Here is a 15,302-nt window from a genome sequence, read left to right on the forward strand (position 1 = left end):
CAACTATGACCGTTAGCCACGGTCTATCAACATGACCATAAAGTACTGTACACATTCGCAGCCAAATTAGTTCGGACTCTATTTGAGCATTTCTGCTGACCCTCCCTGTTAACCCCAATCATTCAGACGCCTCGGCAACCGTCTAGATTTATTCTAGAACACATCGCCGTGTTCATATATACATAATTGTATCAATAGGTTCTAATTTCCGCGTTACATTTTCCTATTAGAATCAACATATCCGCAACTGATTCTTCTCAGTAATCGTATCAGCTCATGGCTATTTATATCATGTAATGGTTTTAATTAGAACAACTTAGTTTCTATAAATACATGACTATTTGTATTTACAAAATTTTATCTACTTTTCTCTCTACTCAGTTTGATTAATTTGTTTACTTGCTAAAATTAATCTCATCCGTCAATATTTGATCCGACTGACCAATAAACATTATTGAATTCTAATTTCGTTCTAGTCAAATAATTATGTTTGTATTATACATATACATATAATTTTAATACTACAAATATATTTTTATTCTGACCAATGATTATTTTCGAAGTTATGTAGATTAATTTGAATACTAACCGATGCTCTTGCGGTGAAGGAAAAAATCGTGAGGAAACCTGAACATTTAGACAACTGAATGCGTAACCCTGGATCCAATACGGGTTATATCCCCCTGCAAAGATTGCGAAGGTCGGATGGGAGTCGATTCGTGTAAAACCCTGACTCACCCAATACAGGATACATTGTCAAAGACAAAGGCTCCTTCTCCAAAATGGTGAGGATAGAACCGGGACTAAAGCCAGGAGGAAGAAGACGAGACTACAAATAAATTTTCATTCTTTGTTCATTATATTAAGTAAATTATATAAAGTAATTATATAAAGTATATTCAAATATAAATAGGCGGAGAAATGGCATCACAGTTGTCAATATGGCTGGGCATACTGGGATCTGCTAAAATTACATTAATTTATAACATTTAATTCACAAAACCAAAAATGTAAATTAGAAAAATTCTCATCTCATGAGGATGTTGTGTCATTAAAATGTCATGTCAAATGACATGACAGACATCGTTCGAATGATCTCATCACCGCAAATTCAGACAGATCACCTCGTTAACGTGAAAACCGCCGTGGTATGCGGTGAACGTGGACAATTTTGTTTACCAGACCTCGCATTACCGGGTATACCAGTTTCCCTTCGAGACAATGCCAGGCTAAACACGAACAATACAATTCAATATGCTGTTAAACCATTCAATTCTCATAATACGAGATCTTATTTACACGAATGAAGAATAACATGTTATGTGTCCGTCATAATAGCACGATTGACGAATTGTTATTTGTATGCTGAACAAAACTTAACATTGGCTCAATCGTTCGTTGCTTTCCGTTGTCCTACAATAAATTTATTGTCCGTCCGAACTGTACAATAATGAAGTAGATACAATATCAAAATTATATCTACATACATACATACATATGGCCACGTCTATCCCTTGCGAGGTAGAAAGAGCCAACAGTATTAAAAAGACTGAATGGCCACGTTCAGCTATTTGGCTTAGTGATAGAATTGAGATTCAAATAGTGACAGGTTGCTAGCCCATCGCCTCAAAAAGGATCCCACGTTTGTAAGCCTATCCCTTAGTCGCCATTTAAGACATCCATGGGAACGAGATGGAGTGGTCCTATTATTTTTTGTATTGGTGGTATTGAATAGACCATTTATCGAGGAAGGCTTTAGGCTATATAACATCACGCTGCAACTATTAGTAGCGAATTAATAATGGAAAATGTGAAAAAGACGGGGGAATTTATTCATCCTTGAGGGCTTCAATGATGCCTAATATAACTATTTCACGCGGATAAAGTCGCGGGCACAGATAGTCCCAGATTTAATACTGACAATAGAGAGAAATTGAAAATTAACGCAGACGTCAGCGTAATTCAAAACGTATGTATTTAGTATTGCATCAATAAATAGTTGATGAATGCAATGGAATAGTTCATTATTGCGATGTGTTAATGAAAGAGTTGGCGTGTTAGGAAACATATTGCAAACGCGGATGTTTCAATGCGAACGTAGACCTTATTTCTAAACACTTCGAAATAGACACGGCAAAAATGAATTTAATAATAAATGTGACAAAATACTGCTGTTCAAATCATCGTTTCTTATTTTAAACAAAGTACTTCTGAACCGAGGCTAAGAAATATTACTAAAGTCATATCTTGCGTTTAACATTCTACGACCACAAAAGTGCAAATGTAAAAATCAGGTGCCGTGTGGTTTCCGGCACCATTAGAAAAGAAAGAATAGGACCACTCCACCTCTTTCCCATGGATGTCGTCAAAGGCGACTAAGGGATAGGCTTATGAACTTCGGATTCTTCTTTTTAGGCGACAGACTAGCAACCAGTCACTATTTCAATCTCAATTTCATCATTAAGCCAAACAGCTGAACGTGGCCTTATCAGTATTTCTGAGACTGTTGGCTCTGTCTATCCCAAGGGATATGGACGTGATTATATGTATGTAAGTAAAAATCATGGTATCATTAATCGGAATCATATTTTATTACAATATTATGTTTAATCTGTATATATAGACGATGTGCAGAAGAGGGGACGCGGCCATTCGCAGTCAAATGGCGTGTGCGATGTCAATGAACTTGGTCTGAAGGTGACGCCTGCACATTCGCCGCTGCAAGCTGTGTCTAGGACGCAAACTAGACCACTGTCAGCGTCGTGGCCAGCAAAATGTGCGCCCTCCCGCTCTGACCAATAACTCTGTCTCTTTCATTTAGAAACCAAATATCTATGTCGTTGCCGTGTCAACGACTCGTGCGCAGGCTGTAGCAAGTACGAAACATTAGTCGTACGTATCAGCCTTTTTTGGCCGAAGTTACCTCAAAAATTTTAACAATTTATTTAGTAAAGAATAAAAACCTAGAAAGTCAGTGGCATTCATTCATACTTATAAATAAGTAAAAAAAATAGGTATTAAATCAGGAAGTGAGTCTGTCGGAAACATACAGAGCTTCAAATATGAATTACAATTTATTTATTTTTAATTTATTTAGAATAGAATAGATTAATTTTAAAAATTGGATACAAGGTATCACTTATTGACGTCACATCACTTAAATCTAATAATATCTACTACCGCTTTCGAAGCGCATGTGTAGAAGAAGCGGCGGAACAAACTACACTGCAGCTTTTTTACCGGACGTCAATTTACATTTTCATTTGCCAACAGTTGTTACAAGATTGATGATATAACAAATTTTATTATTTCAAACCCACGGTTATTCAAGTCTGAAGACATGATTACATAGCAGGGTGGGAAAGTGCTTTATGACCACGATAATGAACTGAGAGTCGACGGCACGATGCAGTCGTGATATGATGTTTACTGACATATTATATGTATATACATTATCACAATAAAATAAAACCTGTAATGATGGCTTTAGGAAATTAAACAACTATTTAATGAAAAGCATATACTACAATAGCAACCTGTCACTATTTGAATCTCAATTCTATCATTAAGCCAAATAGCTCAATGTAGCCTATCAGTCTTTTCAAGACTGTTGGCTCTATAAGCAAGCAAGGGATATAGACGTGACCATGTGTGTGTGTGATAAATTATAAGATAATCCGTAGCTAGTGGAGAAACAATTTAAAATAGTTTTATTCTTCTTCTTCCACTTTGATGAAATTCCATATTTTTGTGTCCTGTAATCACCTGATGGCAAATCACCTGGGTGATCAAAATCAACAAGATTTCATTCCACATTTTATTAACGGCCTTTAATCGTAAAGGTGAAACAATTAACATGTTAATTAAACATTTATACTTATCTGAGCTTGTCGATTGCGTGCTGTCATGTCACGGAATATATAATTATGTGCGTTCCAATTTTCATATCACTAAAAACAAATTCATATAGGTAACACATTTTCGGACTGGACCGAAAATCTCTGCAGAATTTTACATCATAATCATAGGGCGATTGTCGAAATATTAAACAATTTTTTTTAAATGATATTACTATATATACTTTTTTTAGCGGATGCCTTCATCATAACAAGTATCCGTATGCCAAATTTCATGGGTTGTAACCATACCAGTAATCTTTGGTTTTATATCTTTTGGCATTATTAATACGAGTACTCTGGATGATTATACTGAAGAAGCTAATTCCCATGGTAGCGGCGTTCCAGTAACAGCTAATTAGTATTGTAGAATCGCATGTGATCACACAATCTCATCTGAATTCAATAGCAAACAAACACAAAACAATAGATCCAACCGCAACAGTAATAAATGGCGGATTCAATATCTTGTGGTCGCACTTTCTGATGCTCTAAATAAGAATAAATAAGAATTGGAATGATGTAGGTATATTTCTTAAAAGACAAAAACTTAGCAGTCTTCATTGCCAGTTTTATAAATTTGAAATTATCGAAGTTTTTGCTATTAATCTCTTAAATTGTTCCCCAGGCAACCTGTTAAGTGCTGGGTGACCTCCAATGAAATATGGCAAGTGATTTAGCCTGAAGCAAGATCCAACTCATGTGAAAGTAAAAAAAGTATTTAAAATTGATAAAGGTAATTAAGATTCTGATTCTTCACATCATACCGTTAACCCTAGAATTGATGAATAGCATGAAACGCTAGAAGAATTCGTGTCAGCAAAGACGCATTCGGCTCAAGGGCGCTGGGTTGTTGTGCGCACGCAACCGATGTCAAGTGCAATAAATAGGCCGGCGAGACTCGATCGTTCGAGAGCTGAACAAATCAAACTTGGAATTCTTGGTCTGGGTGCACAGATAACGCAGATAGTTTTAAGAGTGTTTGGTAAATCTATTGAGTTCTATCTTTTGGGTGCAGTCGTCTTTTAGGATCATAATAACACAGTATTAAGTATTAATCCAATTTAATAGCTCACCAAATAGTTATTGTTATACTATATGAGACTATTATTATAATAGCTTTTTCGATATTTCTAATGACTATGTTCTTATTCTTAAAATTTAGGGATATATAACGACTACATCTATGTACCAGGCGGTAGATACTTATTTTCGGTGTCTCATCGCGTTACAGCACTCTTTGTCGTATAAGTATTGATTGAGGATGTGAATTTATGTAAAAAGAAAATTATCATCATCGAATTCAACATCACGCAGTTGGCAATGACTTTGACCGATGCGAGCTCGGCTGATTCTCCTCGTAAGTACTATACCAAGGTCATCGTTTCGCAATCATATGACAAATTCAAAAGCCAAATTGGTGCAACTGATGAACTACTCCGATTTTCCATCGATTAAGAAATGATTTTATTTGACCCTGATCCAAAAACTATATCAATAAGTTTCCTCTCAAGTCTTTAAAGCTTATGACTTGTTAAAACCTGACCATAAAACTACAGATTTTGTTGTTGATAATAATAATTATCAAGCTGAAAAAACCTCGAATAATGGCAGCGATCGTGCTCTGTTCAGCGCGTATGATCGCATAGCAGCCCGAGGCACAATGGGGTGTTTCGCACAGTTTGCTCAAGTGTCTGGTGGACAATCGCGTCTGCCACACAACACGATGTTGCTTTGTTCACATCCTAATCGATACAGCACGATTCTTCATACATTTGCTGTATTTAAAAATGCAGCTTTGAGTACCACAAAATCTTTCTGCTCATATAACAGTGTGCCTAAATCTATTGTCTTATTCTTATTAAGCCTCCATCTTGGTGTTAGCTTCTTGTCAACTTTTTCTATTCCTTTCTACATTGAGCTCTCCAGATCCAATTTGAGCCGGCTTCACGTCATCTTTACACCGCATTTTATACCGTGTTTTTTTTTTCTTTTTTTATTTATTAACGCATAGAATGTTTTTTCACTAATTTTAAATACTGAATTTTCACACACATCTGCTAAAGACAGGTTTCTGTATATTCCCATAGGTGCTGTCAATGTCAGATTGATTCATTTCACGCATGATTTTGGTTGTCCACTACACATTATAATCATTAACTTGGCCTCTCTTTTACTAACAAAACCTACTTGTTGTGTTTATACATTTGTTAACCTACTCCTTTCAGATCGTATACCGTCCAATTTCGTAACTTCGTGTCTCTTCAAACCATGCCATTGGCAGAATTACCGAAAGTCTTGTAGAAGCCACAATATAGAAAAGAAAGAAAGACATTGGTTGTCAAATATTCAATAAATATAGATGAAAAGAAAGAATAAAACGTGGAAATTTTTTGCTATAAAAACAAACATGTGATTTCGAAGTATTGGAATAGCCTCTTAATGAAACAATATTGTCACGTGTTTCAGGTAAAACACATGGCTGATAAGGACTGCATACGTATGCTTAAAACACTCAGCATAGATAACATAATTATCAATAATTGAAGTTATGAAGTTTGAATGAAGGCTGCATTAAGAACCAATGGCATAGATTGAAGCCTTTCAAAATAGAGTATAGATTTATACGAGTACTATAGTTATATGTATATATATATATATATATATGGAAATGGCAACATTGGAGAGATCAAATCGAGAACCTCTCTGGCAAAAGGTCAAGTCGAGAGTACCTGAAAATATTTGTATAGATGTATAAAAGATTCTTTTAACTGACGTCATACCACAGACAGGACATACGTAATACCTACATCTAAGTTCTAAGCAACTCATGACAATACAATAAAAGTCAATGATAAGTATAGCCGTGTGGTTCCCGGCACCAATACAAAAAAGAGTAGGACCACTCCATCTCTTTCCCATGGATGTCGTAAAAGGCGACTAAGGGATAGGCTTACAAACTTGGGATTCTTTTTTAGGCGATGGGCTAGCAACCTGTCACTATTTGAATCTCAATTCTATCATTAAGGCAAATAGCTGAACGTGGCCATTCAGTCTTTCCAAGAATGGTGGCTCTGTCTACCCCGCAAAGGATATAAACGTGACCATGTGTGTGTGTGTCAATGATAAAAGCGTTAAGGCCAGTTAAGCCGGCACACGTCACCACGCCAGACAAGTTATGCGGTGCCCGATACCAATGCAAATAAACGAGAGACTTGTGACAGAGGCTAATGAAGCGATAAACAAATGAACGATTTTAAGGGGAATCTCATGTAACATTGCAGTAGACTAGTTGTAATTACAGGTGATACAAATTTATGAAAGACAAGCTGTGCTTCTTCGTCCGCGTGGAATAGTTATTTTGGCCATCATTGAAGCCCTCAAGGATGAATAGCCTAAAGCCTTCCTCGATAAATGGTCTATTCAACGCAAAAAGGATTTTTCAATTCGAACCAGTAGTTCCTGAGATTAGCGCGTTCAAAAAAACAAACAAACTCTTCAGCTTCATAATATTAGTATAGATTGAATTTAAGAAATTGTCTTTGATGCGCACGAGCAGGTTATTCGATTGTTTCATTAAAAATAGAGAAAATACATAAAATAGAAATCAATATGCGAGCATAAAGATACAACTCAAAGCGCTGAACGCTGAGGCTGAAAGAAAGGGTCGTCGTACTGAAATAACACACGGGCATTAAGAGTATCTTTTCAGAGGATTGTGAAAATGCGCAATTCGTTTCGCTTCGCTGGTTTTAAGGTATTAGGGACTCCAAATAGAAAGGCAACGTTTATCGTACCTACATAAACTGAGGTTACTCGTAATAAAATGAATAGACAAAATCTTAAAGTATTCAAGGAAAGGCCTAAAGTCACCTCATAACTAAAGCCTGACTTGTAAATGTACCATGATTCCCCCGATACACATACCGAAGAATACATCCTATTAATATTATAAATGCGAAAGTTTGTGACTATGTCAGGATGTCAGTATGGATGTTTGTTACTCTTTCACGCAAAAACTAGTGAACCGATTGCGATGAAATTTGATATATAGGTTGCTGAAGACCCAGAATAACATAAAGGCTACTTTTTATCCCGTAGTTCCCGCGGGATTAATTCCACGCGAAGTCGCGGGCGGCTTCCAGTACACAATATGTCCTAATATTATTTTAACTCCATTAACTTGCTGTCATTATTTCTCTCGCTGATAGCCTATTTAAGCCTTCTAAATTCTCTTAATTTATCGAAGTGCATTACGGTTCAGCATGAGGTCAGCCATAGTCACGAGTTCGCGTCAGTGCGACCTTTGAGGACGTCCGGTGCTCTCAGGGTTGCCAGTTTGAAAATTGGTAGAATTTAAAAAAAAGTAAATTATTCTTGAAATAGTTGTACCTACTTTAAATTTAAAAAAAGAAGATACTATCTATTTATCTGTCACCAGAATTTAAAAACGCCGAAGAGCAATAAATCTTCAGGCATTCGCGCAGAATTTAAACAATCAGATTACATCTGACAGATCAGACTTATTAGATCGCACTGCGGGCTGCTAACCCTGCCGACATTCAACAGACCTCTGTCATTGACCAAATTCAAAATTTTTATTCATTATTATAGGCTAAGTACCCGAAACCGCCGAGCTTGCATGAAGAGAGTTGTGAATGTGGATGAAGCGAAGGAAGTATGCAGAGATCGTGGCAAGTGGAAAGAGGTAGTCTCTGCCTACCCCTCCGGGAAAGAGGCGTGATTTTACGTATGTACCGTATGTATTATAGGATACTATCATATCGCTTAATAATTGTCAAATCTTTTGGTTTCACACAAAGTTGATGACGTCAAATAAATTACTTTAAACAAAGTTTACTGCCGCTTCCAAGGCGTCACTGCAAAAGAAGCGGTAACAAACTGCACTGCAGCATTTCCTTCAACGTCAACTTCACAAATATCCAAACTTAGAATAGAATGTGGACGAGAGAATACATTGATCGACCCACCGAATGAATCCAGTAATAACAATTACATTTCATTACTAAATTAACGCGAAACATTCAAATCGCTAAAACCAATACGAATCGGCGTAATCTCTCAACATTTCCGTGAACTTCGAAGGCCAAAGTAGGCATTCAATGTCGCATATTATTCTAAGAATAATATCCGCGTACATTTTTCAGGACAAAGGGACATGTGACGATTCGCGTCAAGTAACATTAAGTTAAATCTTTTGTTCGAGGCGTCGCAAAACTTAACCATTAACCATGTTTGCATGCATCATAAATAATATCTGTAATTAGAGTATAAAGAACACACAAAGCTGAGCAACTTGACGCAAGTGCTTGCATTCAAATAAATTTTCGCCATTACGATTTGTATTGTTACAATAATAATGTATTCAGAAAAATGACTTGTTATTTGTTGTAACATGAGTAATATACCTATATACATGAGTTGCTAAAGCGAGAAATGAAAGCTATTCTTTTAAAAATCATCGTCACCAGTTGAGTTGCTGACGACAATTCTGCAATCTCTTTTCATACATACATACAATCACGTCTATATACCTTGCGGGGTAGACAGAGCCAACAGTCTTGAAAAGACTGAACGGCCACGTTCATCTATTCAGCTTTAAGATAGAATTGAGATTCAAATAGTGAAAGGTTGCTAGCCCATCGCCTTAAAGAAGAAGTCTCTTCTAAATAAGGAAAATACCAACATAACACAAGGAAACAGTCGTTTAAAAATCGAATCACATTGATCTAATGATCAATATGTCTCGAGCGTAGGGTCCGGCCTTGGATGTCGACACTAGCGTGCCCTAACTAACTACCAGGCGACCTTGGTAACTTTGTATCGGGGACTGTCAAACCAACAATGATAAAAAAAGTTTTTTTAAATGTGAAAATGATGACGTTTAATTTAAATAAAAATAGGCACAAACGGCTCAGAAGCATGGGTACTATACCCATATGTTTAAAAGGATGCAGTTGTTTTAAATGTCGCCCTGTATATCACATGCGGAGTAGACAGAGCCGATAGTCTTACCAATAGCCTCGTTCAGCTGTATGGCTTAATGATGGAATCAAGATTCAAATAGTGACAAGTTAGTCCATCGCCTACAAAGGGGATCCCAAATTTATAAGCCTATCGTTTAGTCGCCTTTTACGACATCCATGGGAAAGATACAGAGTGATTCTACTCAAAAGTAGTGGAAACTACACGACAACTGTAGCTAATTTGATAAATATGTCATAATATATGCAGTGATTCAATTATACATACATACATATGATCACGTCTTTATCCCTTACGGGGTAGACAGAGCCAACAGTCTTGAAAAGACTGATAGGCCACGTTCAGCTGTTTGGCTTAATGATAGAATTGAGAATTGAGATTCAATTCTTAAGTACCGTTAACCAAACGACAACTAATTTGTAGCTGATTTGATAAATATGTCATTAGCGTTAGGTCTTCAGGGGAATCGAAGATCAACGGCTGACAAATGACCTTGGTGACTAGCGTCATGGGTGTGGCTGGTTGAATACAACCCACAATGGTCACTGGGAGCGTTTGAAAGATGGCCGTTAACGGGCGCGCCGCTGTCAGCGCGTCAATAGCTCGCCAATTTGGAAGAAATTCTGTACCTACCTATAACCTTATCTGACGCAGTACGCAATAAATTTATACTAATATTATAAAGCTGTAGAGTTTGTTTGTTTAAACGCGACAATCTCAGGTACTACTGGTTCGTATTGAAAAATTCTTTTTATACTAATATTATAAAGCTGAAGAGTTTGTTTGTTTGAACGCGATAATCACAGGAACTACTGGTTCGTATTGAAAAATTCTTTTTATACTAATATTATAAAGCTGAAGAGTTTGTTTGTTTGACCGCGATAATCACAGGAACTACTGGTTCGTATTGAAAAATTCTTTTTGCGTTAAATAGACCATTTATCGAGGAAGGCTTTAGGCTATATAACATCACGCTGCAACTATAAGGAGCAAAGAAATAATGGAAAATGTAAAAAAACGGGGGAAATAAATCATCCTTGAGGGCTTCAATGATGCCCAAAATAACTATTCCACGCATTTGAAGTCGCAGGCACAGCTAGTTGACCATAAAGCGATGGGATATCTCTTCATGCGGGACTAAGTATAACCTTCGCCGATAGAGGTCGATGAGGTGTTTTTGCGCAGCGGCCTACTCGTTTACTGAAGGCCCGAGCGCACCAAAGTTCGAAACTGGTCCACACCATCTATACTAATATTATAAAGCTGAAGAGTTTGTTTGTTTGTTTGAACGCGCTATACTCAGGAACTACTGGTTCGAATTGAAAAATTATTTTTGCGTTGAATAGACTAAAAGAATATCGAGGAAGGCTTTAGGCTATATAACATCACGCTGCAAATATAAGGAGCAAAGAAATAATGGAATATGTGAAAAGAACGTGAAGAAAAATTATCAATATTATATAAAAAAAAAATATCCTTAAGGGCTTTAATGATGCCCAAAATAACTATTCCACGCGGACGAAGTCGCGGGCACAGCTAGTGTTGTTATAAAAGGAACCCTTCAATGTCGTCACATTGCGGCGCGGCGACTGAGCAGTCCGAGCGCGGGCCCGCGTTTCAATTTGATGTGACGAGTTCGAAGACCTTCATGTAATACAACTTCCTTCGCTTCCAAACTGTTTTGCTTATTACGTGCAGACTTCTGATGTGCCGTGTGATACCCGGGACTTTGATATAGGACCACTAGATATCTTATCCACGGATATTGTAACAGCCGACTAAGGGAAAGGCTAAAGAACTTGGAATACTTCTTGTAGATGATGGGCTGTCACTATTTGAATCTCAATTCAATTCCATCATTATGCCAAACAGTAGAACGTGGCATTTCAGTCAAGACTGTTGGCTCTATCTACCCCGCAAAGGATAAAGACGTGACTATATGTATGTAAGTTGCTTTTGATCTGCTTATTGGTGAAATCCTTCAAGGTTCAAGCGAATTTTTTACGCGGTCATGCAATGGTCGTCGGTTAGCTCGAGGCACAGCTTTCCCGCCGGTTTTAGTTCAACCGTGTTATGTTGCGCACACGCAATCAAACATTTCTATTCATTGTTAATTTCCGCTCATGTAAACTAAAACTTTGTACAAGCAAAAAATATTTAAAACAGGCATCAGTTGTTAATTTTAAATACGTCGTTGGTTAATATGGACGCAAATGATTAATATTTTTTTAAATTAATGTAGTTAGATAATTTTTAAGGTTTTTTTTTAATGGAGTTTGTATTCAGTGCGTAGGTCTAAAAATCTTATACAGCGTGACTTTACTTCATTACGATTTTGTTACACAAAATAATAAATAAGGGACAGATAACACAGATTGAGTTAGCCCCGAAGTTCGAGACTAGTGCTACGAGATACTATCCCAAGGATACTATATCTATATTTCTATATTAATATTATAAAGCTGAAGAGTTTGTTTGTTTGAACGCGCTAATCTCAGGAACTACTGGTTCGAATTGAAAAATTCTTTTTGTGTTGAATAGACCATTAATCGAGGAAGGCTTTAAGCTATATAACATCACGCTGCAACTATAAGGAGCGAAGAAATAATGGAAAATGTGAAAAAAAAACGGGGAAAATTACTCATCCTTGAGGGCTTGAATGATTCCCAAAATTACTATTCCACGTGAACGAAGTCCGGGCACAGCTAGTTTTATAATTAAAAACTTATATATACAAGTGACTAGTATGTACATATTATTTATTTATTTTACAGTTAATGACAAGGACAGATCCCAAGGGACCCAGTCAAGGCCCGTGCACGAATAATAAGCTGTAAGTTGAGCCCTCATTATTTTCATCTCCTCTTTCAGTTTCACTATAATAAATTACCGTGTTTCAGACTAAAATATGATCGGATGGGCTAGCAATCTGTCACTATTCAAATCTCAGTTCTATAATCAAGCTGAACGTGGCCTATCACTCTTTAAGACTGCTCTCTTTACCCCGCAAGGGATATAGACGTGACTATATGAAGGAATAATTAAATTAATGGGCTGTGGTCTTCCACAGGGAAATCACCTAGGCCAGTTTTAATTAATAATTATAAATGACACGAAGTAACTGGGTATTTACTTTATTAATTACCAAAAGAGCCAAAGGACACCTGTGAAGGACAGACTATCCAGTCACAGTAATAAGTTCAGGTAATTTTTCTTTTTAGATGTTATACCTATATAGGAAGTATGCAGAGATCGTGGCAAGTGGAAAGATGTAGTCTCTGCCTACCCCTCTGGGAAAAAGGCGTGATTTTATGTATTTATAATAACATTACTGTGGCATCTTGATTCTTATACCATCTGCTCTCATAAATCCTTTTTTTTACTCTTGCATTCATTAAATTAGTTAAGACCTTCCCCTTCTTAGCTTTTAACATTCCTTATTTATTACTATACATTAGTTACTGTATAATGAAGAAGCTGCGGAACAAACTACACTGTTCGCTCTTAGCGGTGACTTTATGTATGTTAATAAATCATTGGTTAAAACTTGTTCATTCACACTTCCAAATCCTTGCATAAATATTGAGTTTAACAGGCTGATAACTGATAACGTGATATTATTACGTCAGATCTCAATGCAAGACACGTCAGCAGGGTGGTTTGCATGGGGATCAAGTTACTGTCGAGATAGCAAGTAGTAGAGCACAGTGGATAATTCTTACATGCTTCACCAACCTTGCATTGAGTGAAAGAGATAACAACATTAACTTGCCTCACACGTCTTGCATACCCTTCCATACAAGATTCTCCAGTCCCTGTAGCATGGCATGGACATCGTAAGAAAACTGTTTTTATTATGATGTCAAACAGAACAGCAATAATTTTAGTTTGTTTTTCTTTTTAATAAATTTGCATGCATATGTTAACATTTCATCATTATTGAAATAGAATTACTCCAGCTCAAAGGTGTACATGTCTAAATGTCATGTTCTTTATCAATATCATAATAGTTTATTAATAGTTTATCAATTTACACCACATTTACAATTTCTATTGTAGATAACACACATACAAATGTAGTGCAGTGGGTGATGTGAAATATGTTCACATGTACGGCTTTACACCTTACCAATACGGGTTAGGTTCCCTTGAAAAAGTACGGAGGTCACATGCGAGTCGCTTCATGTAAAAACCTGGATCATAGTCAAAACTGTGCAACTTGGTATTCTTATGATAGATGTCAAAGCTCCGTCACATTTAAAACACATGAGTTTAATAGGTATTCCAATAAATGTTAATATTGAGTTTCTTACTTCAAACCTAGGTTGAATGCCTAACTCTTAAGGCATAGTTAAAACATGTTAGGTAATTTATGTCTGAATTTGGCAGTTAGGTTATGTGGGACAGAACAAATTCAGCTAATGCTCAGATTGTAGATTTGACTCTAGCTGTGCTCTTGTGGAATAGAAGGTAAGCATTTCACAAAGACACAATTGTTATGTTAAACAATAAAATGAGAATAACATCTTAGGACAAATGTTATGGATTTATTTGTATTAATATAGATGATGAAGTGTGTTCGAAGCTTTATAGTGAGATTTATGTAGCGGTACCTATTATGTGTGCAGATAAATTTGACATCTCAAAAACAAGTTGGCAATTCTACTTCAAGAAAAAGCTGTGCATGTAACAAGGTTGGTTGATTTCTTTATTCTGGTGCTATTCATTATATAAAGTAGATTGATACTGAAGTTATTCTCGTGTTACGAAAAGATAAAACACAAAAACAAACTTACCATTAACAAGTTTTAAAATGAAATTGCAGAATCTCCAAGTTGTACACACCTACACTTTCTATCTCAGTTGTAAATTCAAGAATTATTTCACTTCAATTAACACTAGGTAGCGTTCTATTAATAACAAGTCTTTTTAGGAAGATATACGAAAACAAAATGTAATAACCCCAGTACACGAAACGTCTCTTTCCTGCTAAAACGTTATTCAAGAATCACCAATCACCTGCTATCGCGGCCATTACTTCATTGTTCGTTCCAAGTTCGTTCGAAACTGACATGAATGACATGACAATCTAGGTACGTACCCGATTACGTTCCGTTTCAATTCGATGTGAATGTGTTGTTGTTTCCAGTGTTGTCAACTTTGCACTTTCAGCGCTAGATTTAGTGTGCTTCTAGCTATGGTTAGCGCCATAGAAATGAAAAGTATTATGGTAAAACATTTTAAGGGGTCTGTTCACGAAGCTTAATAAGATATACTTCACCTAATTGACGTTTACCACTGAGTCGCAATTTATGTAATGGACTATTCTCTCTTTCTATTCATTTGGTTTTACAAAATGAAAGAAAGAGAGAGATGATAAGACATTTGCCATGTCAACGT

At 36.5% G+C, this 15,302-nt stretch overlaps 1 protein-coding gene across 1 annotated transcript in view; it reads right to left on the reverse strand.

The window, feature by feature from the left end:
• LOC106132942 (early estrogen-induced gene 1 protein) overlaps positions 1-15,009 on the reverse strand; it is an 85,729-nt gene extending 70,720 nt beyond the window's left edge. The window contains exon 1 of the mRNA XM_013332513.2: positions 14,699-15,009. The gene's annotated coding sequence lies outside the window, so the exon portion shown is untranslated. The remainder of the gene's footprint in view (positions 1-14,698) is intronic.
• Positions 15,010-15,302: the final 293 nt, after the last annotated feature.

This window comes from Amyelois transitella, chromosome 4, assembly GCF_032362555.1.
Source record: "Amyelois transitella isolate CPQ chromosome 4, ilAmyTran1.1, whole genome shotgun sequence".
In the NCBI taxonomy this organism is placed as follows: domain Eukaryota; kingdom Metazoa; phylum Arthropoda; class Insecta; order Lepidoptera; family Pyralidae; genus Amyelois; species Amyelois transitella.